Source organism: Octopus sinensis, linkage group LG4, assembly GCF_006345805.1.
Source record: "Octopus sinensis linkage group LG4, ASM634580v1, whole genome shotgun sequence".
Lineage (NCBI taxonomy): Eukaryota > Metazoa > Mollusca > Cephalopoda > Octopoda > Octopodidae > Octopus > Octopus sinensis.
Window position 1 is genome coordinate 57,061,268 of NC_043000.1, and position 23,308 is coordinate 57,084,575.

General features: G+C 33.5%; 1 protein-coding gene across 2 annotated transcripts in view; it reads left to right on the forward strand.

Moving 5' to 3' along the window:
* Positions 1–8,506: 8,506 nt before the first annotated feature.
* The window catches only part of LOC115210882 (adenomatous polyposis coli protein-like), a 189,793-nt gene continuing 174,991 nt past the window's right edge, over positions 8,507–23,308 (forward strand). For both annotated transcript variants that reach the window (XM_029779652.2, XM_029779653.2), the window contains exon 1: positions 8,507–9,504. The gene's annotated coding sequence lies outside the window, so the exon portion shown is untranslated. The remainder of the gene's footprint in view (positions 9,505–23,308) is intronic.

The following is a 23,308-nucleotide window of genomic DNA, read 5'->3' on the forward strand; positions in this document are numbered from 1 at the left end:
TACACCCACCCATTAACGCTACCACCTTGCAAAGTTGACTTTAACAAGGTATTGGTAGACATCTATCAGCTTTTAAATAAGCTTCTTGGAGACAATCAATTCACTAAGTTAACTCTGCTATGATCTGGTGTTTCTTAATCTTTTTTTCTCCCTATCGCATTTACTAGTTCACCAACCTGATACTTCCACAACATATGATAAAAAGAAACTAGTTTTATACATGACAGAATTTATTGCATAACATAAACCATTTAGTGTTCAGATTACTTTGACAAATGTAATGCTTATTTACTCACATTGTTTGGAATTAATCATACATTATCTTATAGCTTGGAGATTTTGATGATATGACTATATATTTTTAGAATAACATTGTAGAATAGGTATGAAAGGCCAGATCTAGTCAGTTTGCACATAAAGTAGGTCAAATATTTTGGTCAGATATGGCCAGTTTAAATGCTAAAAGGTTAATGACCTTATGCAAAATCACACTTATGTGTAATTCTTTTATCTCTGAACTTGCTAGATTAATATTCATTGATACAGACCATCTCCCTAGTCTCCCGATATTACTTTATATCATTTTAACATTAGCATCCATATGCAAAATTATAGGTTGAAGGACACTGCTGTTGTTCCTAACAACAGGCCTTAACAGATGTTATATTTTGGAGACTTCTGTAGGACAAAGATTACCCAACTGCATTGATATTACTGGTAGAGGACCTAATAAAGCTAACACCTGTAAATTACTGCTAGACAGGTAATTTTATATCAAATATATTGGTTATAGACATGATGCAGAGCTAAATGACAAGCTCTGGAACTCTGATTTTGTGGTTGCTAATCTAAGATGATACTAACTTAGTTATCTATGCACACCTTGACTCTTTAGCATTTAAACTAGCCAAATTGAGCCAATTCATTCTACCTGTTGTATGTTCAAACCAGCCACACTGGGTTTTTCACACCTACCTCACAATGTCTTTTTAAAAATACACAACCACATCATCAAATTCCTGAAGGTACAAAATAATGCTTGATTAATTCAAAACAATGTCAATAAATAAAAATTGCAATACAATCTAATCTGAAAGCTAAAGGGCTAAATTAGGAACATGTTTTGAGACCTATCTGAGGTGCACAGTTTTTAGCCTTTGTTATTAAGAAAAACTTATTTTTTGTATGCTAGTAAAGTAATATTTAGGAAAGCATGACAAGTCAACTCTACAGAATATTAGATAACCAGAACTGTTCATTAGAGGCCAAGTTAATTAGATTTAAATTATCAATCCACAAGTCCACTTAAGTAGGTACTGAACATGGTATAACCCAGTGCTCCACAACCAATATGTTGCAGCACACAGGTGTACCATGAGACTATGCTAGGTATTCCACAGTGTAACCTGAATATAATTTTTTCCCTATACTTTTTGTTATATCTTTAGTTCAGGTGTACTGCTGAAAAAAGGTTGCAGAGCAATGGTATAATTAACCACTGTAAGCAGTGGGAGCATTGTGGAATTCATAGATGATTTATGCTTTGCCAGGGGCTCAAGAAGTTACTTATAGACTAAAAGCTTATCAGAGGAATGGTTTATCTTTTACCTTCTTATTGTTATTTAGACCTACCTAAATCCATTGATGCAAACCAACACTGGTTTCATCAACCTCCAGTTTATTTGTTTTTCTTTCAAAATCATATATATGTTCAATAAGCTGTATAGTGTGACTTCAGATCAGACTCAAATATGACCAGAGGCAAGATAAGACCTGTAACTAGATAAAACTCTGACCTTTTGATTGGTAGACTGGAAGCTTAGTGACTTAACAATTTGTGCTACTTTTAAATTAGGATCATCTGTAAGGACTATGTTTTAAGAAGATGCCTATAATTAGAAGCAAAATAATCAAAGCTAAATTGCCAACTGAAAGAGAATTTTCTCAAAGCAATATCATGATGATGAATTACGTAAGTGTTTTTAGACCAGACTGTAGGTCCAGATAGCATATTTGAAGTGTAGATCCTATGAACTGCCTCTAAATACCCAAAATGCAAGTCTTTGTATAATTGATCTAACTGAAATACAGCTGACTGGCTGTGGTGAAATTACACAGAGCAACCACACAGACAATAACTGCAATATCTTTATTAGAATCAAAACCAACAAGGCTACCTTTATATGGTCATTCAATGCATAATACAACAAATGAATCTTCTTCAAACAACACTGTACCATCTTAGAAAAGAAAGACACATTAGATATTGTTGGCTTGGTTGTACTGTGCTTAAAAATGAGATGAGGTAGTCAAGGTTGGAATGTTTTTGATCAAAGGCTCAATCAGATCTGACCTAGGGAGTAAAACAATGGCCAAAGAATATTGTAATACAAAATTGTTATGAACTTTGTATTACATATTTTGTTGCTGTAATACAAAGTTGCTATGGACATTGCTTAACCCTTTAGCATTCAGATTGTTCTATCAACAGTAATGCTTATTTATTTACATTGCTTTGAATTAATCATGCATTATCTTCATCATCTTCATCCTCATCGTTTAACGTCCGTTTTCCGTGCTAGCACAGGTTGGACAGTTCGATCGGGGTCTGGGAAGCCAGGAGGCTGCACCAGGCTTCAGTCTGATCTGGCAGTGTTTCTACAGCTGGATGCTCTTCCTAATGCCAATCACTTGTAGCTTTGAGATTTTTGATGAGGTAAATGTTAATTTTTAGAATGATATTGTAGGGCTGGTGTGAGAAACCAGATCTGGCCACTTTGAGCATAAAACATCTGGAATGTTTCGGTCAGATATGGCCTCTTTAAATGCTAAAGGATTAAGCTAAAGATTAAATATAACAAATAAGCATTTGCTTCCTTGTCCAGCAAAAGCTTACAAAAGAACATAAACATTTGGAGAAGAGTTTAGGCTCTCAGCACCTATATTAATCTATGCAAAATAATTCCTTACAGATTTGTCAGCTTCCTAGAAGGAAGCAGTTTAACAAGTTCTGACAATTGTTTTCTATACCTAATTCATTTTATATTGTAAAAGCAGCAACAATAACATTGACAGATCCATTTTTTAAAGGATTAGAACGATTATTTTCTGCTTCACATCTGTCATCTTAAAACTGGAAGGCCACATTGGATAATCTGCTTGAAATAAAAAAAAAAAAGAAAGAAAAAGAATTGATGATCATAAATCTGCCCGATCAGGGCTGACATGGGGCTAAAACTACAAAAACAGCAAAGAACAAATGATTACAATACTTATTGATTTCTCAAACTGGTACTAGATTGCTAGTTTTGAATGGAGTGAATATAGTTGACTAAAATTTTCCCCATATTATTCTTAATTTTACAAAGTATCTCTAAAAACAACAGAGGATGTGTACAACAATAAATTTGACAAAAATCTGAGGTCAGGCATTAAAAAACCAAAAGTTATGGAGAAAAGGGATAGGTCTTTACCTAGCAACAGTTGAGCAATGACTGATTTGAATATGTGACAGGTACCATTTTTTAACATTTTAATTAGGGAGGGAAAAACAGTCTCCATCACTATTTACTTTTTCAGTGACTTCAAGACTGGTAGGATGAAGAGAAAGTTATTCTCACACTGGAAACTTACTCCAAATGCTTGCAACAGAATGAACTCTGCTAAAAGCATCCAAGGACCAGGTGGTGATGTTAAACTGGGCAACAGATTAAGGTTTATCTCCCAATGATTCAGAACACAAAGACCCAGGACAAATACCATAAGATATTCATTCCAAGATTTAATAATTCCATTAATTGAAACTCTGTTTTTGTTTGGAGGAAAAGGCAGTGCTTAGGTCCTTTGATAAGGCCTCCATGTATGGTAGGAAAAAGGAAGGGATGCATCTTCAAACTGAAGACAATAACATAACAAGGGTTTTGGCCATCCTGTGCAGGAGCCAAATTGGCTACCCACTTCCTTAAACATGACATGACATTGTTCTCTCCCTACCAAAGTGGCAACCTCATGCAGTCTGCACACCCCACATTACACCACTGACTGAAAACATGGCTTGAATACTTGCTATAGGGTGAACTCCAACAATAAAGTGTGGGTGATAAATCAGACAACAGATTAAGTCTACCATCCCAGAGCTCAGAACATAAAGAATGAGAATAAATACTAAAGCACTAACAATTCCACCATTTCATTTCTCTAAACTGGTAGTTATTTATCAACCCTGAACAGATAAAAAGGGAAAATTGACCTTTGCAGGAATTGAGCTCAGAACACTGGAAACCAGAACAAACACTACAAGTATATCATTTATATTTGACAAATATTTGTCTTCATCTAATTTGTTGTTAACACATTTCAACTGATATACCCTCCAGCCTTCATCAGGTGTATCGGGGAAATTTCGAACCTGGGTTCTCAATCCTAAGGCATTTTTCGATATTATTGCTTGGAATCGAACTCTGAATCTTAACCACTACGCCATATGCCTGTGATCATATTGCATAGTGGTTAAGAGCACGGGCTACTAACCCCAAGATTCCAAGTTCGATTCCAAGCAGTGGCCTGAATAATAATAATATTAACAATAATAATAATGATAATATCGAAAAATACCTAGGGAATGAGAACTCAGGTTCGAAATTTCCCCAAGACACCTGATGAAGGCTGGAGAGTATATCAACCGAAATGTGTTAACAACAAACATGATGAGGACAAATATCCGTCAAATGTAAATAATGTACATAATTCCTCATCTCTTAAATATAGAACTGTAAACACTACAAGGCATTATTTTTCCTTTATTATAACAGCTCTGCCAATTTGCCTACTTATTTTTCCAATACCCATAGGAGTGAAAAGTGAAGTCAATTTGTCCTAGGTGTGTGTTATTACAGTGATAATAGCAACCTTGGTAGTGATACTAGTGGCAGAAACTCTGGGCTTTGAGTTCAAATCCTGCTGAGGGCAATTGTGCATTTTATCCTTTCAGGTAGTCAATAAAATAAAGTAACAGTATAAGGATTGACAGAATTGGGATCTTTTCTTTTTGTGAGGTCAGTATTTTCTCTAACAGCATCACCATCATCAGTAGTACTAGTAGTAGTAGTAGTAGTAGTAGAGCTGAAAAGGGAAGTAGTTGTTGCAGTACGGCAGGATCTGTAGAGCAACAGACAAAATTTGTTCTGCAGTATTTAACTACGGTCCATTATGCTCTAAATTCAAATCCAACGAGGATTGACTTTACTTTTCATCCTTCTGGCTTCGATAACGCAAAGTACCATTCAAATCTCTGGGTCAATATAAACGACTGTTTTCCCCTCCCATTAACAATAGTGCCTATGTTATAGTAGTAATAGTAGTAGTAACAACAGCAGCAAATATAACGATGAAAGTAATAGAAATAGTGTTGAAGATGACAAAAGAAATAATGAGATAATGAAAATTATGGTGATAAAAACCGAAATATTCCTCGGGGTAGTAGTAACACCGACATTAGAGATACAAGCTCAGGGCAGAGATCGCCTACGTGGTCGCTTGCTAAACCTGTTAAAAAAAAAAGGAGCAGCCTAATCCCCGTGAAATCCACATCATGCATTCTTATTGGAAGGACACTTTAAATAATGTAGTCCAAAATACAGTCTCAATTTTTGGATCTTTTCCTTTTCCTTTTGAACGGCAAAAGGAAAAGATCCCAATTTTTAAGAGGATGGGCATGTGTGGAAAGTCTTTGATCATATGTTTCATTTTGTCTGATCAATGCTGAACAACATCAATAAGAATAGCAGCAGTAGTAGTTGTAATAGTAGTGGTGGTGATAGTAGTAGTAGCTTCCTCAGATATCATACTAGTAATAATTCCAATAGTGTTAACAAAATTAGATATTCTAACGGTAAATTTACACAACAACAACAACAATAGCAACTGCTAGTGAGCAGAGATGTTGCAAATGGCAGGCAACAGCTGCCAGAGTATGCATGTGAATAGTGCATAACAGAAAGTATCGTGTTACATGCGTAACATTATAACGGACTGGTTCACAAGACAAGCAAAAGAGTGACAAACTGGTCGATAAAGGGTTCCACCTAAAATACTAGATACTTCCTATCCTCTCGGCAAATTATCAATATCCACTGAACTACAAGCTAACGAGGGAGCTGCTAGGCCGAAGTTCGACATGCTAAAAATAACAGCCAAGTTCCCTCAAATCTTACCCGACCGTCTTAGAAAAGAATACGTTGGATAAATGTCGTTGTAAGTTCCTAGCACATAGGAAAAAAAGATAGGATGATTATGACTGGAATGCCTTTAACCATAGATTTCTCAAGCCACAAGTCAATGAGAGCCCCTACGTAGTCGTTCGATATGAATAGAAATAGTAGCCAAATGTCCATCAACTCATAATCTTATATCGTCTTAAATATACATTGGACAATGCAGTCCCGGATATACAATACGAACAATCGAGAAGGTTGCGACTAGAACATCTTTCATTATAGATTTGCTCGATCAGAGCTAGACTGGAGCTAAACAACGTTTTTTTTTGCTTTCTTTTTACTGGCTTGAAAGGTCAATGTTTCAACTCCTGTTACAAGCACTGGGATGCGTCCCGTGCAAAGAGACTTGACAACTGCTAAACTTTAGCAGCAGCCAAGCATGTAAAATAAGAACCGTGCAATAAATAAAACACTACCATTGTTAGAAGCGAGAATACTGTATAATTAACATGTTTTGATAACTTTCAATGAAAGGTTTCACTCCTCTCAGCTAAAACATGCGGCCCATAGCAAAACTCATCACTCGCCAAAATAAATTCGATATACATTAACCATTTTATTACGGTAAATCGAAGAGGAATAAAAATTTTCGGCTTCACTGGACAGTCTTCTTTCGTAACATTCTCAGAGGGTATATATATATATATGTATGTATATATATAAACCCTCTAAGAGTAGCACTTATGTATGTATGCATGCATGCACTGTTCTTGTCGGAAATACAAAAAGACACCTGTAGCATAAGATTGGATTTCAAATCAGGAGCGATAAATTTGTATTCCAATTCGCTGATTTCGTTTCTACTAGAAAAACAAAACCTGCCCAAACAACCAAAAATATTACGAGATAAACAAAAGATGTTCAAAGTGACAGTAATAAAAGAAAAAAATTGTTAATGTCACAACGTCCTCTTTCTAAGAAAAGAGAAATAGAAGTTGCAAATGTTAATGTGTTCCCTTAATGTTATGTTAAGTAAAATGATATCGCCTAAGTATGGAACAACATTCGTCATGTGTTCAGCCTGTAGGTACAACTGTAAAAAGGTTTCAAATTAGTGAATGAATGAGAAATGTGCATACTATTATTTGTCTGTTAGGGTGACAGAAAAGACAGAAATGCTAAAGCACTGTAGTAAATGTATAACATCGAAACTGTGTTTAGATCACGACAAAAGAAATGTCAATCTTCCGTCTCCCGCAATCCAGTCACCTGTATTAAATAACTTACATCTATTCCAGTTATAAACAAACTGAGACTCGCTTCTCGAAAAGGTTGGCCATGCTTGATGTATACAATCGACTAGCTAATTTGTTCATGAGAAAGTCACAAATATCATAGCATCCAATTTCTCTTTAACACTTCACACACACCATCACTTGTAAGCGTGTAATAAATAAAATGTAAAAGAGGGAAAGAAAATGTAGGAAAAAAATAAATAATCCTGAGTTGAATCGGGAATGTCCTGCGAAGTGAGATTAATATTAATGGATATATAATAAAGAGCGAAAAGAAACCAACAAGTCCCTTACGAACTATGTAAGTGACTATTAAGGGAGACAGCTGATAAATGAAGTCATAATTATAAATTATAACAACAAAACGATAAAAACTGTAAAATTAATTGAATGTTGATCGATTAGGCTGTATCTGTGAAAAAGGAAAGCGGAAACTATTTAACTCTCTAAAGCTAACAAGGACAAATGTGGTGTTAGGGGTCTAAGCAACGGGTACCTTGACCTGTCATCGTTTTATTACTTGAAGATATGCACTAAGGTTCGATGATGACTCGCTGAGGTCTGTGTCGGCATTAACTGATGCATTTTCATTCATTCGGCGCTGACGAATCACCCCACAGCTACTCCGAGTTTTCCGTCTTTGTACACTCGAGAAGGCGATAAAGTACTTTCTCTGCGGTTAGTACACCCTAACATCTATAATATATAAATATATTATTAAACATACATATATATATCATGCTGGAATGTATCTTGCACATTTCTCACATGACAGACACTAGAGTTGTCATATTTCCATTCATTTCCTATACCACTTAATATATATGTATATATACATTGTCCTGGTATATATTTGTTTTTTTACATTATTAATCATTTGTTTTGCCGCTGTGTCTCTTTTTTCTCTGTCTATCTACCCAGCACTTGATCTTTCTGCTGCTTCTGCTATCATCTCCTCCAACCTTTCTCATTGCGAAGCACCGCTCGCTGTTGTCTTCCAGTGACGTCACAATAAAAATGGCTTCTACCCTTTCTTCATGTTGTTACTTCTCTCCGTAACAAGGTAGCAAGGTAGGGAGTCAGGCTCTTTATAGGTCAGCGGAGAGTGACCGAAAGAAAAAATATATATCTTCTAAACAATAAGGGAGCTAAGTTTATTGGCGAGAAGTTGGAGTTTGCTTACCATTAGCCATCAATCGGTGACCCACACATTACGAACTACTGCTATTAGTAGTAAGACGAATTATCTCGCACTCACTAATTTTACACGCGATTCGCTACTACTACAGTTTTGGCTGAACTGCAACAAAACCCATATATATTTTTTTACGCTTTTCATCTCTCCTTGTGTGTGTGTATATATATATATATATGTATATATATATATATATAGGACAACACTGCTTATAGAGATATATTTACGAGCGTAATAACGAAAAGAAAAAAAAAAAGCAAAGGAATCAAAATATCTCCGAAAATAATCAGTCACAACCTTCCAAATCATCGGATGGGTTTTACCCTGTTCTTGCCTAGCTTACCCTACACCCTACAGTTTATTATCTGAACATATTTTTTACTTGTAGCTGTTTTGGCTTGACCTTCTCACTCCGTTACAAGCAAGCTACCTGCTTAAACAAAAGAATAACTCCTTGCTTGCTATTTTTTATTCCCCACTTTTTTTTTTTTACCTTGTCCCCTATTCAATCCACATTCGAAACTTCCTCATCGGTTTTCTTTCAGTTGATTATTTATATATTTAAAAATATTAATATTAGAATATTAAAAGAACAAACCAAGAGCCATTCTATTGGAATAAATTTCATCCCATCTACACATTAAGGGGGGGAAGAGCAAGGGATAACTCGAGTCTGTCGGATTTATATGTAAAAATAAATGTGTCTAAATGAGGACTAGATCATATCTACTTAATAAATCTAAAAAAGCGTGCAGGCAAGTGTTATCTTGTGTTCAATCATCTGGAAACAACCGCAAATGTAAGTATATATGATTTTACTCCTCCTCTTTATTATCTTTGCATGTCTGTCTATTTAACACATTGATACTCGGTTATGATTCTTAATATTTCCATGGTAAAAACCCATCAGTTGCTCTCTAAACCCATTGTATCTCATTGTTTTGTCGAACACTAAATATATATCACACACATTGTTGATTTCGATTACTGTGATCTTATATTAAGTAACTACAATATTTTTAACCTCATTCATTGATTGCCTACATTTCCCAAGCTATAAGTTCGTTTGACCTCTCTCACACACACACGATACCCCGAAAATGTTACTATTGATAACTTAGTAATTTATTATCACTGTTCGGGTGATATATCATCAGATTACTCTATTCCTTAATAAAACTAGATTAGTAATGTACATGAGACGTGAAACATGTCTTCAGAAACACTTTCAAAAGCGAAAGTTTACTCCATTTAACAGGTTTCCATCCGCTGACCATTTTGTAGTTCCAAATATTGGCAGTTATTCCTGACATTCCAGTTGCTTGTACTGTAATAGTACAAGGTTTCAGATTCCATATAACTGCTATTTTTGAAAAATCCATTTATTATCTGCTTTTTATTTCATTTCACATACATTATAACTAGTACTGATCATATCTGTATAATCTGTATTGATTAAGTGTCATTTCAGATGATTTTTCTGGTTTCCGAACGAATCCGTTTATCTCCTATCTACTTGTTACATTTATCGAAGATGGAAATAATTCCTGTAGTTATTTATTTCTTATTTCAGTGTTCCCACCCACTAATCTCTTTTTCATCGACATGCAACTCTGTTTTTCATATTACATTGGTTTGTTTTCTAGAAATAACTCATTCCACCCATTTCTGCAACAAATTCTTCTGGATTTATCACCCGTTACTATTCCATGAGAATTAATAGGATAGCTGCTTTGATCATAAGATCACAAGATAGCTTTGTTGGTTTATTTTAACGTTTCCATCAATAATTTTTTTTTTACTCTCACTGTTTCTTTATACTAATTAGCATTAAAACAGGTTCTTTGAATATTTATCATCTGTACATTTAGTCATTTCGCTTTAGGCGAATACATTCAATACATACGTATGTTTTTATGAGTATATATTTATGCGTTTGTATATATATATATTATTATATACATTATAATATACATAACACATGTATATTATATATATATATATATATATATATATATATATATATATATATATGGGTTAATATTAACCTATATATATATATTTTATATATATATAAAACATTTTTTGCTTCATTAAATTATACGTCTCAAGCCTATCTGTGTTTATCTGCCTTTCTACCTAACTATATGTATATATATATATATACACACATATTCGTACATGTACATATTTGTTTTCATATATATATTTACATTCATATATACATTCCTACACGCACACGTGTGTATGCGTGTACACACAGACACAAATCAATATGAACTTAAGAATATTCTTCTGAAATTTCAAGACAAAATAGGTCCTTCATCATCATCCCTCATCCTATCTTGAAAACGTCATGATTTCCATTGTGTTGCACTTATTGTAACAGGTATCTTCATATAGATGCTTAGTAATTTATTTAACTATTCCATTTTAATAGTCATATCTTCTCATTTATTTTAATTTATTGCATCACGTAATCTTCATCGGAACAAACTGCACATATTTTATGTATTTATTTGGTTTCTCAAATGTTTTTGTTTTCCTTTCTATATGCTCTGTAATTTGCCCGAAGCTGGCGCTTTGAACATTGTTTTATTTATTTATTTATTTTTGTGTGTGTGTGTGTTAGAAGTATTGATTGATATTTCAGAATTGGTTAATGCACAAAATGGCTGAACAACTCTGTGTGTGCACATATGATTTATTTATCTGTATATATATATATATATATATATATATATATATATATATATATATATATAAAGTTACACACACACACACACATATCTTTTCTCGTTTTAGTCACTGTACTGCTGCAATGCTGGGACACTGCCTTGAAAGGTTTTAGTCGAATAAATCTAGCCCATTAGATTTTTTTAAGCCTGGTACTTATTCTGTTGTCGAACCACTAGGTTTCGGGGGTGTAAACAAACCAACACTGATTGTTAAATGTTGAGTGGTGATCGACACACACACGCATACATATATACATACATACACACACATGCATACATACACGGCTGGCTTCTTTCACTTTCCATCTGCCGAATCCTCTCACAAGGCTTTGGTCGACCCGGTGCTATAGTAGATACTTGCCCAAGGTGTCATTCAGTGAGACTTAACCCATGTCCACATTGAAACACAAGATTCTTAACTACGCAGCCACGCCTAAGTACGTTACCTATGTGTATATGTGTGTATACATATGTTGCTTCTGTGTGTGCGTATACATACACAGGTCTCTTTCTCTCTATCTCTCTCTCTATATATATATATTAACAATTTTAACAATAAGGATTAGTACGTAGTTGCATAACATTATCTTACTATTTACGCACACACACACATGTATATATTCACACAGATGTGTGTGTGTGTGTGTGTTTTATAGAAGCATTACAAATCCTCACCATGGGTTAAATAAGCATCTAAAAATTCTATTTTTATGCTTGTCATGTAGAGAATAACAGAGCGAGTGAGTTTCCTGACCAATCCGATCATGGTTTGTTAACTGCTCTTCAGAAAAGACGTAACCGGTTTCCTTCCCAATCAATAGCACAGATCTGTTGCTATATAAAGCAGTCGTAAATTTTACTAGTATCATCACGAACAGCCTTATTTTCATATTTAAGCCTTTGACAGCTTGTCATAAATTAAACCATATCTATTTTATGCTCAACACAGCATACTGATTGCATAAGAAAGCCAGTTAAGTCTTTCTTGAGGAGGGATCAACAAGCAGGAGAGGCTCCTTTTTTATGCATGTGAGTAGCATAAAAATAATGTGTTCACATTCTTACCAAACCCAGTCAAGTTTTGTAATGATTAATTATTAAATATATATATATTTCACTTAGGTATTATGATATTAATAACCTGCATTTCATTAGCAAGCGTTTCCTCAGGACACACCAAACTGTCATTGGAGGAATCTGGGTTTCCAGACTTGTTCTTCTTATGGACTTCTTGAGGCTACATAAGAGTTTTTGGCAAACCCACTCGATCATCTTTTCTGATGTTAATGGTTGTCCAGATCCTTTTGTCCAGCACAGACAGCGTTACTCTTTGAATTTTTGTACCATGTCCAAATCTGCATTGCTGTTGGTGACTTTTTAGGGAACTCTCTCACAAATGCATGCTACAGTCTTGTTCAACTGTGTTCCAGCATACTCCAACACACAAAACGCCTTTTCTCTTCCAGTGAATGCCATTCCTATACCTGAAAAGATAAACATATCAAACATTAAACATAAAATTTTGACCTGTTTCTACACATGCTGTTAAAATTTGAAGTCATTTGAACAAGAACTGGCAAAGTTATTAAATTGCGAAATGATATCAAATTTTTTGAAACACCCTGTGTATATAACACTGGCACATCTATGTATACATACCTGTGTGGTCATGAACTTTGCTTTTCAACCATATGGTTATGGGTTCTGCCCTGTTACATAGCACACTGGACATGTGATATCTACATTTAGTGTTGGGTCAACCAATACCTTGTCTATAAGTTTGGCAGATGGGAACTGTGCAAAAGCATTTTGTGTTTGTGTGTGCATGTAAATATATACATTTACATGTGCATGTGGAGACGCATGACTTAGTGGTTTGGGTGTTACACTCATGATCATAAGATTGTGGGTTCAGTTCCTGGACCAGGAAATGTGTTTCTCTTGAGCAAAATACTTCATTTCATGCTGTTCCAGTTCATTCAACTGGCAAAAATGAGTAATCCTGTGACAAATAGTGTCCTTTCTGTGGAGGGAATATATACACCACAGAATCTAGGAAACCAGCTTTAGAGAGTCTATGGCTTGAGAAGGACATTTGATCCTTTCTGATATGACAACAAAAGAATGAGACCTCGATATTATGAAAATAAAGGAATTTATATGTGTATATATATAGTAAAGGACAATCAGTAAGTTGTTATAATAGAACTCAGAGTTTCAAATGCCAGAGCTAAAAGTTTGGGGGCATTTTCATTGGCTATTATAGCCAAAGAAAGTGCCCCAAAGCCTTTAGCTCTGGCATTTGAAACTCTGAGTTCTCTTATGACAACTTACTGATTGTCCTATACTATATATATATATATATATATATACATACACACACACATACGTGTGTTGATTTGTTTATGTCCATGTAATTTAGTGGTTTGGCCTAGAAGAGACTGATAGTATAAGTACTAGAATAAACTATGTTCTAGGATCAATCTGATGAACTAAAAGCCTCAAAAGCTATGTTTATGGTTCAGACTAATTTGCATAATTTACCCAAACTTGAACTAAGAGAAATAACTCAGACTGGCCGGTGGCATGAATATTGTCAGTAAAGTCAAATATATGTATATCAAACGTCTTACTAAATAAATTCTTGACTCCTTGAAATCATCTCCCCTTATGCAAATTACATTGACCATAAATATTTTCAGCTCTCTCTGTATATATACATACACAAACACATACATATGGTTAGGGTGTTGTACTCACCATTGCAAGGTTGTGGTTTCAATTCCTAGACTGGGTGGTGCATTGAGTTCTTGAGCAAAACACTTCATCTCTTATTGCTCTGCAATCACTTTGACACCTGACACATGGTACACTATGCACCTGTTCAAAAAACGTCAGTTTGATGGAGAGAGTGAACTAATGTGTAGCATGAACAAATCATTTGTGCAGTTCGTTTGGCAAAAGCTGAATGCTCATATGTCATCTTTGATGGGAGAGTTCATCATAGATGTATCACAAACTCATCTGCAAGATCCATGGTAGGACAGTAGGTATCAACTGCACTGCTGTGCTGATGATACCTATTGAAGCAGGTTGTTCACATCTCTCCAGACAATCGAAATGTCTTTTCCTTAACAGCATGTGATTCTTGTGATTATCTCTCCTCATTTTGAGTTGGTTGCAATTGCCATAAAGTGTTTGATTATTCTTTCTCTCTTCAAGGAAAAATAATTTATGAAAATCAAGAATTTATCTTCAAGGGCATTTAATATACCTTTACTCAGCATTGTGTGTCTGTGTGTGTGGTTGTCTTAAGATTATCCAAGCAATTTGTAGATTCCCCCTCCCTATAAGACTCCTTAGGACCTGCAAATACAAGAAGAGATGACAATACACAAGACATATACACACACACATACATATATATATATATACATATCCATATATGTATATGTATATACATATATATATACATATATATATATGTATATACATATATATGTACATATATACATACATATATATACATATTTACATATATATATGTACATATATACATACATATACATATATACATACATATTTACATATATATATATATATATATACACATGCATATATATACATATATAGATTTATATATACATACATATAATATATATATACATATATATATATATAATGTTCAAATATGTATGTATAATGTGTATGTATATACATATGTATATGTAGGTGCATTTACATTCATATATTTATGCACATATATATATACATATTGTGTGTATGTGTACATGTATTACGTATATATGTGTATGTATGTATATATATATATATATAGCACATACAATAGGCATATGTATTATATGCACACACACACACATAGACATATGTATTATATGTATAGATATAATATAAATGTACATGTGTATTATTTGTGTATGTGTGTATATTTATTTATAAATTTACAAATATGCACACAGCGTGACTTCTTCGTCTAGTCAGATGATAGCCAGCTCATTAATGAGACATCTGTAGATCATAGGATTATTGTGACATATGCTCGTTCAGCCTGACACAGACACATATGCCGCTCTCTTTTGTATAGTTTGTATGTATAGGACATAAAGCTAAATATACAGTGATATGCTTGAGCAGAAACTATTTCAAATGTAGGTTTTGTGACAGAGAATACTCTTTGAGTGTTTTTCATGTTAAAAGATACCCATAATTCTGTAGAGGTTATATTTTGAAGTTTTTCTTCACCTGGTGTTTATGCTACATAGACGAAATTGAGTAGTTCTGCACCTCCGCAGAAAGTACATACACTTGTGTGTGTGTGTGCATGTTTGTGTATCAGTATGTATATATAAATGGATGGTCAGAAACTTGCTTCCGACCTCATGGTTCTGGGTTCAGTTCCACTGCATAGCACCTTGGGCTAGTGTTATCTACTGTAGCCTCGGGTTGACCAAAATTTATTTAAATATATATAAGTATATATATATATATATACATACATACATACAAATGTATATATATATATTTATATATGTATGTATATATATATATATATATATTTATATGTCTGTGTGTGTATATATATAATATATATATATATATATACATATATATATTATATATGTATATATATATATATATACATATATATATTTATATATGTATATATATATATATATATATACATATATATATTTATATATGTATATATATATATATATTATATATATACATATATATATTTATATGTATGTATATATATATATATATACACATACATACATATATATATATATATAATATATATATATACACATACATACATATATTTATATATGTATGTATATATATATACACATACATACATATATTTATATATGTATGTATATATATATACACATACATACATATATTTATATATGTATGTATATATATATACACATACATACATATATTTATATATGTATGTATATATATACACATACATACATATATAAATATATATATATACATACATACATATATAAATATATATATACATACATATATATATATAATATATACATACATATATATATATAATATATATATATATATTGGTAAAACGGTAAGATAACATATATATATATATATGCCTAGAATATAATTTCTGTTTGTAGTTAACCAAATGACGTCGCACTTTCGTTTTGAGAAATTCAATCCTATTTTCTATGGAAAATGAAACAAGAAAAGACTAACGTAAAAAATTTTTATAAATATCACCTAATATTTAGAATCTATAATTTGTAAGGTAGGGCTGAAATGTTTGTTCAACCATCCTTCAAAATACATACTTAATTCAGCCTTCTGTTGATACGGACTGCATGAAACAGTTTATAATTGTCTTGAGCACTTGCACTGCTAGTCTTCGTTGTGTGCTACGAGTTTTGCCTGTGACATATTCAACTCTAAAGTTTCAACTAATGATTTTATCCTTTCAATTGTTCTATTGAACAACTATCCTTTATATGATGTTGGAGGTAGGAATATTCACGTATTGTCACTTAGCAACCAGTTGAGAACCATTCCTCTAATGTTACAAATGAGCATGCAGAGGTGGTCTGTGGAGGAGAGTGCAACACTCCTAGATCTACATGCTTTTTTTAGAAGTGGAATGCATTATTTAGCTATTTCTCTATTAGTAAAACGAATTTATTTTCTTCATTGCTATTTGAATATTGTATCAGTTCTTTGAGTCACAATGATAAATGAATCAAATAAATAAATTAATAATTTTGAGAGAGAGAGAAATATCTTTTGTAATTTGGGTTTTTTCTTTTTTTTATTAAGAATACTGTGAGACTACAAAGAAAGTACCTAATTTATCCTTTCTTATGTGTCAATGTTAGAAACATCATCATTTAACATAAATGTTCCTTGGATTGTTTTTGCTTGGTATAAATGGTATTTGGTGTCTCTGAGATACCCTTCAGTGATTTCAGTAACTGTAGCTTTTTCTTATTTTTCTTTTTGTTTCTGTGAGTTCAGCTTCTATGAAATTTAAATAATACATTGTAACTTCAGAAGTTTAAATAAAGTTTGGTAATAAATATACTAAGAGTTGCTGTGTGGTTAAAGATCATTTTGCACCACATGGTTTTGCATGCAGTCTCACTGTGTAGCACATAGGGTGAGTGTCTTCTTCTATAGCTCCTTTTTATTGTTTTAATAAACAAGCATTCTTTATATCTTATAGAAAAGAAGAATATTCATATTGTTTCTCTTTGCAGTTATTTGAGACCATTCCTTTATGCCTTGAGAGTGAATTTGCTAGGTGGAAACTGTAAGAAGCTTGTCATGTGTGCACATGCACACACACATACATATATGATGTGGTGTATGTGTACCTGAATGTTGATATTCCACTTGTTACCAGTTGAGTAAAATGGTGAGGATGTGACATGCCCACAGACATATAGTGGATAAAAGCGTGGGCTTGGATTCTAAGTTCAATCCAAGGCAAGGACTTAAAAATAATATCAACAAAAAAATAACATAAGCAACATACTTTAGGAATGGGAACAGTGTACTCCATTAGTCAAATAAAGGGTTGGGTTTGAAATTCCACTAGAACACCTGATGAAGGCTGGAGAGTACATCAGCTGAAATGTGTTAACAACAAACAAGATGAGGACACCTATCAGTCCATTATAAATAGTGTATATAACCCTTCATACACATTGGATAAAATATTCCAAGATATACTATGCCTGAAAATAAGTAAAGACAGGATGATTGCAGCTGGAGCAGTCTTCATCAAAAGCTCTCTTAATGTATGCAGGCATATATTGTAGAATTGAGCAAGAAGAAAAACCCTAACAGACTTACTCCATAAGTTTTCATGGATTTTAGATTTTAGTCTTGGACCACAATTCAAAGTCAATCACAATTCAGGATATTTTACTCCACTTAAGTCATTTAATTTCCTTCAAACAAGTATGAACATTTCAGCACTTGATAACTTACCTCTAAAATATAGGGGTTTTTCAACTTATCAAAGAAAAGTCTACTTGTATTTTTTTTATTAAAGTCTAGGGGAAAATGTTAATTTGCACTTAGCTGCTAACTTCTGTTTACTTGGCTGACATAGTACCACACATACTTATAGGGTGGGAGATTAGCTGTAGTAAGGACATTTAATTATATCAGAATATCACCTCCATATTATTTGTGAGCTACTTTTAACCTGTCACCTTAAAGGTTTGCGTGGTACTGTGTTGCCTAGAAAAACAAGCAAGCAGCCCTGTGCATGTTAAACATACATAAGGGGTAATGAAATAAGAGCAAGTAATATAATAAGATTGTAGTTATCTTCGTTTAGAACAAAATTAAGCTTGTATTCATAGTCAAAAGGAGTCATTACTGCTGCCAGCTCCACCTCCACTCCCACCCTACCCCATCACCACTACTACTACTACTAGTTGATTGACAGTATCTTTAGAGCATCAGACAAAATGCCATAGGGTATTTCATCTGGCTCTTTATGTTCTGACTTTAAATTTCATCAAGCTCAAATTTTACTTTTTACACTTTTGTGGAGGGGTTGATTAAAAAAAGTTAAGTACTGTAGGACTGATGATGTAAATAAATCCTTTCTACTGTAGCCACAAGGCCTGAAATTTTGTGGGAGGGGTAAGTCAATTTACATCAACCCAGTGCTTGACTGGTACTTATTTCATCAACCCCGAAAGGAAGAAAGGCAAAGTTGACCTCAGTGGAATGTGAACTCAGAACATGAATAAATATATCAAAGTTGAAGGTGACTGGAATCTACTCTCCCTGTTTACATAAATGGTGTGGTGTAACATTATTGATTTCTTAAGTATTGTATTTTAAAATATGTCATCTGTAATTTTACTTTTTATCCTTTTGCGGAGGGGTTGATTAAAATAGAGCAGAAGGACAGTTTCATATATCTGGCAAGTTGGATAGCATCAGATGGAAGGTCAGATAAGGATATCAAGTGCAGAATTGGATCAGCATAGAAGACTTTTATAGATACGAGGAGCATTTTTTGTGCAAAGAGAATTGGAATGGAAGTCAAGAAAAGACTATTGAAGTGCTACATCTGGTCGGTGCTAAAGCAAAGTCATGGAGAAGAGACTCAAAGCTGCAGAAATGTGGTTTTATAGAAAAATGCTTAGAATCTCGAGGGTATAGTGGGTGGACGAATGTGGAAGTGTTAAAGAAGATGAAAGTGAAGAGACAGTTGATGGATACTATCAGAAAGAGACAGTGGAGATTTGTTGGTCATTTTCTCAAAGAAGATGATGGAATGAAGCGTTACATGGTGGAGATTGAACTGGTGGGAAGGAGAGCGAGAGGAAGGCAGAGAATGAAGAAAAGAATCAATGTGCAGAGCGAGAAAGATCTGGGTGATGTTGCAAGAGACAGAAATAAATGGAGGAGGGACAAGCTATGATTCGTCAATAGTATGAATATGCCATGACACAAGAAGAGAGAGAGCTATAATTTAAACAAATAATTACTAAATTGATAAATTTGATACATGTTCTTTTTTTTCTCCTTACTAAAACTCATCTGTTTTGGCATCTTTTGATTGGCTGACCTCTTTCTTTCTTTTTTGACTGTCATCGTCATTAGAAGCACATCGCCCATTATCTTTTGTAGGGCTTCCAAGACTGGTAAGAAAAATGTTTCAAGAAACTACTACTCATAGATAATCCTTAAACTGGCAATTAACAAGATACTTGCCTGAGGTGCTGCGCAGTGGGGTTGAACCTGAAACCATGTGATCGTAAAACAAACTTAACCACATGTCCTGATTTTCATGCCTCAAAGTTCCAGCACCTTTTTTTATTAGTCTCATGACATTGGACCCCCAACAGTTTGTGTTCATTGAACGCATGACATGACTCTTATACAGAATTGAACAGGTGTTAACCATATGTTCATTTAATGCATTGATCTTTTCAGAAATCTTAATGATTCACTAGGTTAGTATTGAACTCTGGTTTTCCATACTGTTAAGTGGGTGGAAGATACCATCTCCCAGGATAAGACATTATCCTATTATAAGTAACTTTATAATGAAAACTCGCTATCTTTTACTCACTGCTTAGCTCAGATAAACAACAAAATACCAGCTACACATTTCAGCTAGTCAACAACCTAAAGCTTTATTTGCCACTACTATTTCATTTATTTGACAAAACCTCCTGTCTGTCTATATATTCACTCTTATGTTCTTTGCATCTAATCCATCTGTCTATCTAAACTATCTATTTATATAATCTATCTATCTAATCATGTATGCATCTGCAGACAGGAGAAGTAGTACTCAAAAAATTTGAGTTTATTCATTTGAGGCTGGTAATTCACTTTAGTGTTACTCCAAATTTCTCACTTTTGTGTGTTTATCTTGTTGCCTAAACAAATTGAAAAAAGGGAAAAATAAAAGGGAAAAAGTGATTAGCTTCAAATGCATGTGCATATGCTTGAATGTTTTCATTTATTTTTCTCATCTTTGTGTGGGTTGGGCAGATCTGCAGTATAGCATGCTGCCATTCTTCTTAATTCTCTAATCTACCATCTGTGTGGTTCATCTACCTGAGATCAAACTATACCCTCTTTTCCCCTCATGTCTGCTTCAGTTTTCTTATACTACAAGTACTTTCTTCTAATTAACACAGGATACATTGATACATTTTTCATTGCATTGGTCTTATCGAAAACATGTGTATATAATATATGTATATGTGTGTGTGTATATACTCTCTCACACACACACATATGTATGTGTGTATATATATTATATATATATATATATATATATGTATGTGTATATATATATATATAAACTGTTTTTAGCATTTTCTTATTACTATCAAAGAATGTATATATGTATTGTAATATTTTGTGACAACCAGTATTTAACACAAAAAAGTTTTTACAAAGCTTTTACATTTTACTTTTGACAATCTTTTTTCTAAAAAAGTGAAACCAGTCAAGTGAATAAACACCTTTTAAAATTGCATTTTCAAACCTTTCATATATATATATATATATATATATATATATATATACACACACACACACACACATACACATAATCATATATGTACACACAATAGGCTTTCACACAGTTTCCATCTATCATATTTACTCACTAGGCATTGGTTGGCTTGGGGCTGTAGCAGAAGACACTTGCCTGAGATGCTGTACAGTAGGACTGAGCCTAAAATCATATTGTTGCAAAGCAAGCTTCTTGCTATATAAGTGCAATCATGCCTGCAATTATATAGTAAAATCTTTCAGTACTCATTTACTTCTTTCACTATTCATTTATTATTTTTTTTTATTTCATGTCACATTTTATGAACAACAACATCAATGGTTACACGTTCCCAACAAGTGAATCACATGCATTTACAATAGTAACTCACTGTTGCTGTTGTAAATATGGTGAACCAGTGATTTATAATGGTATCTGAGTCCCATAGACAAAGAATTGCCTGTGTGACTCAAGCAGAACAAATATCATAAGAGAGTGTGTTCAAAGCAACAGTTTATTGTTTTTTTTGCCGATGCCTACTTGTCTGCTTGCTTCAGTACAATTTCTGTTTATCATATTTCATTCACAAGACATTAATCTACCTGAAGCTATGGTAGAATGCATTTGTCTAATATTCTATGTAGTGAGATGAAGCCCTATAATTTCAAAACAAGCTTCTTAATCAGAAAGCCGTGTCACTTACTCTCTGTTTTTCCTGTGAGTTTTGTTTGTATTAGAATAAAGATTGGAGCTTGTATACGTTGGCTGAAGGATAAAGCCCACAGTCATTTTAAATTTGTCTATTCCAAGGAAGGGAGACCTACAAGATGTTGCATTTTGTTTGTGTGGTGAATGTTCCATTTGAATTATATGTGTAAGCAATGTAAAATGAGCAAATGTTGATATAACCTCAGGTCAACTTTGATTGAGCTGACTTGTGGCCAAAGGTGTTTCCAGCTGAGATTATGCCACTTTTTGTATATCATGGACTATATTATCTGATGTATACTTTAAGATGATAGGTTGTATTTTAAGGGAAATTTGGCTGTTATTTCTAGCAGGTCCAGCAGGCTGTTATTTCTAGCAGGTCCAGCAAACAGATTTCATCTCTGGATTATTGTGAAGTAGTGAAAGAAAGATGAGTCAGCTGAAAGCTATGGCAATGGATAGAGTCATTTTGACACAGCAATTTTTCAGACGCAGTCTGATTCACAGTCTTTTCTTTGATGCAGTTGGTCGTGTGTATGTGTGTGTATCTGTATGAATATAATGTTGAATCGGAATTGCTTGTTAGTGGGTGGGGTTGAGAACAATATAAATAATCTCTATGTGAAAGAATGCTTATAGATAATAAATCTTTCTACACATGGTGTACTGTAGGGTTGGTGCTGACTGAGACGCATCAAAAGAGTCCCTCAAAACAGCAGGTATAATCATTGCGAATATAGATAGTCTCATAATAGCACAAAGACTGTAGCTTATAATGATCTCAGAAAGAGTTCTTTGGGCTATATGTTTCTTTTTTCTGGAATATATCCAATGTTTTGTTGGCAGACTGAAGAAGCATATCATGTTTTATGTTTATGCAGTTCCTCTTATATCTATTAACATATATTGTACATATTTAATCTATTTTGTTTACTTCTTATGAATTTTCTAATGTACAAGGCAAAGTGAGTTTTCTTTTAAATGGCCCCTGCAATGGGTTGATACTCTGAAATTTAAAAAAAATTACATTAGAATTTCTAGGACATTTTGGTACATTACAGTGGTTAGTGTAAGGTTTTAACATC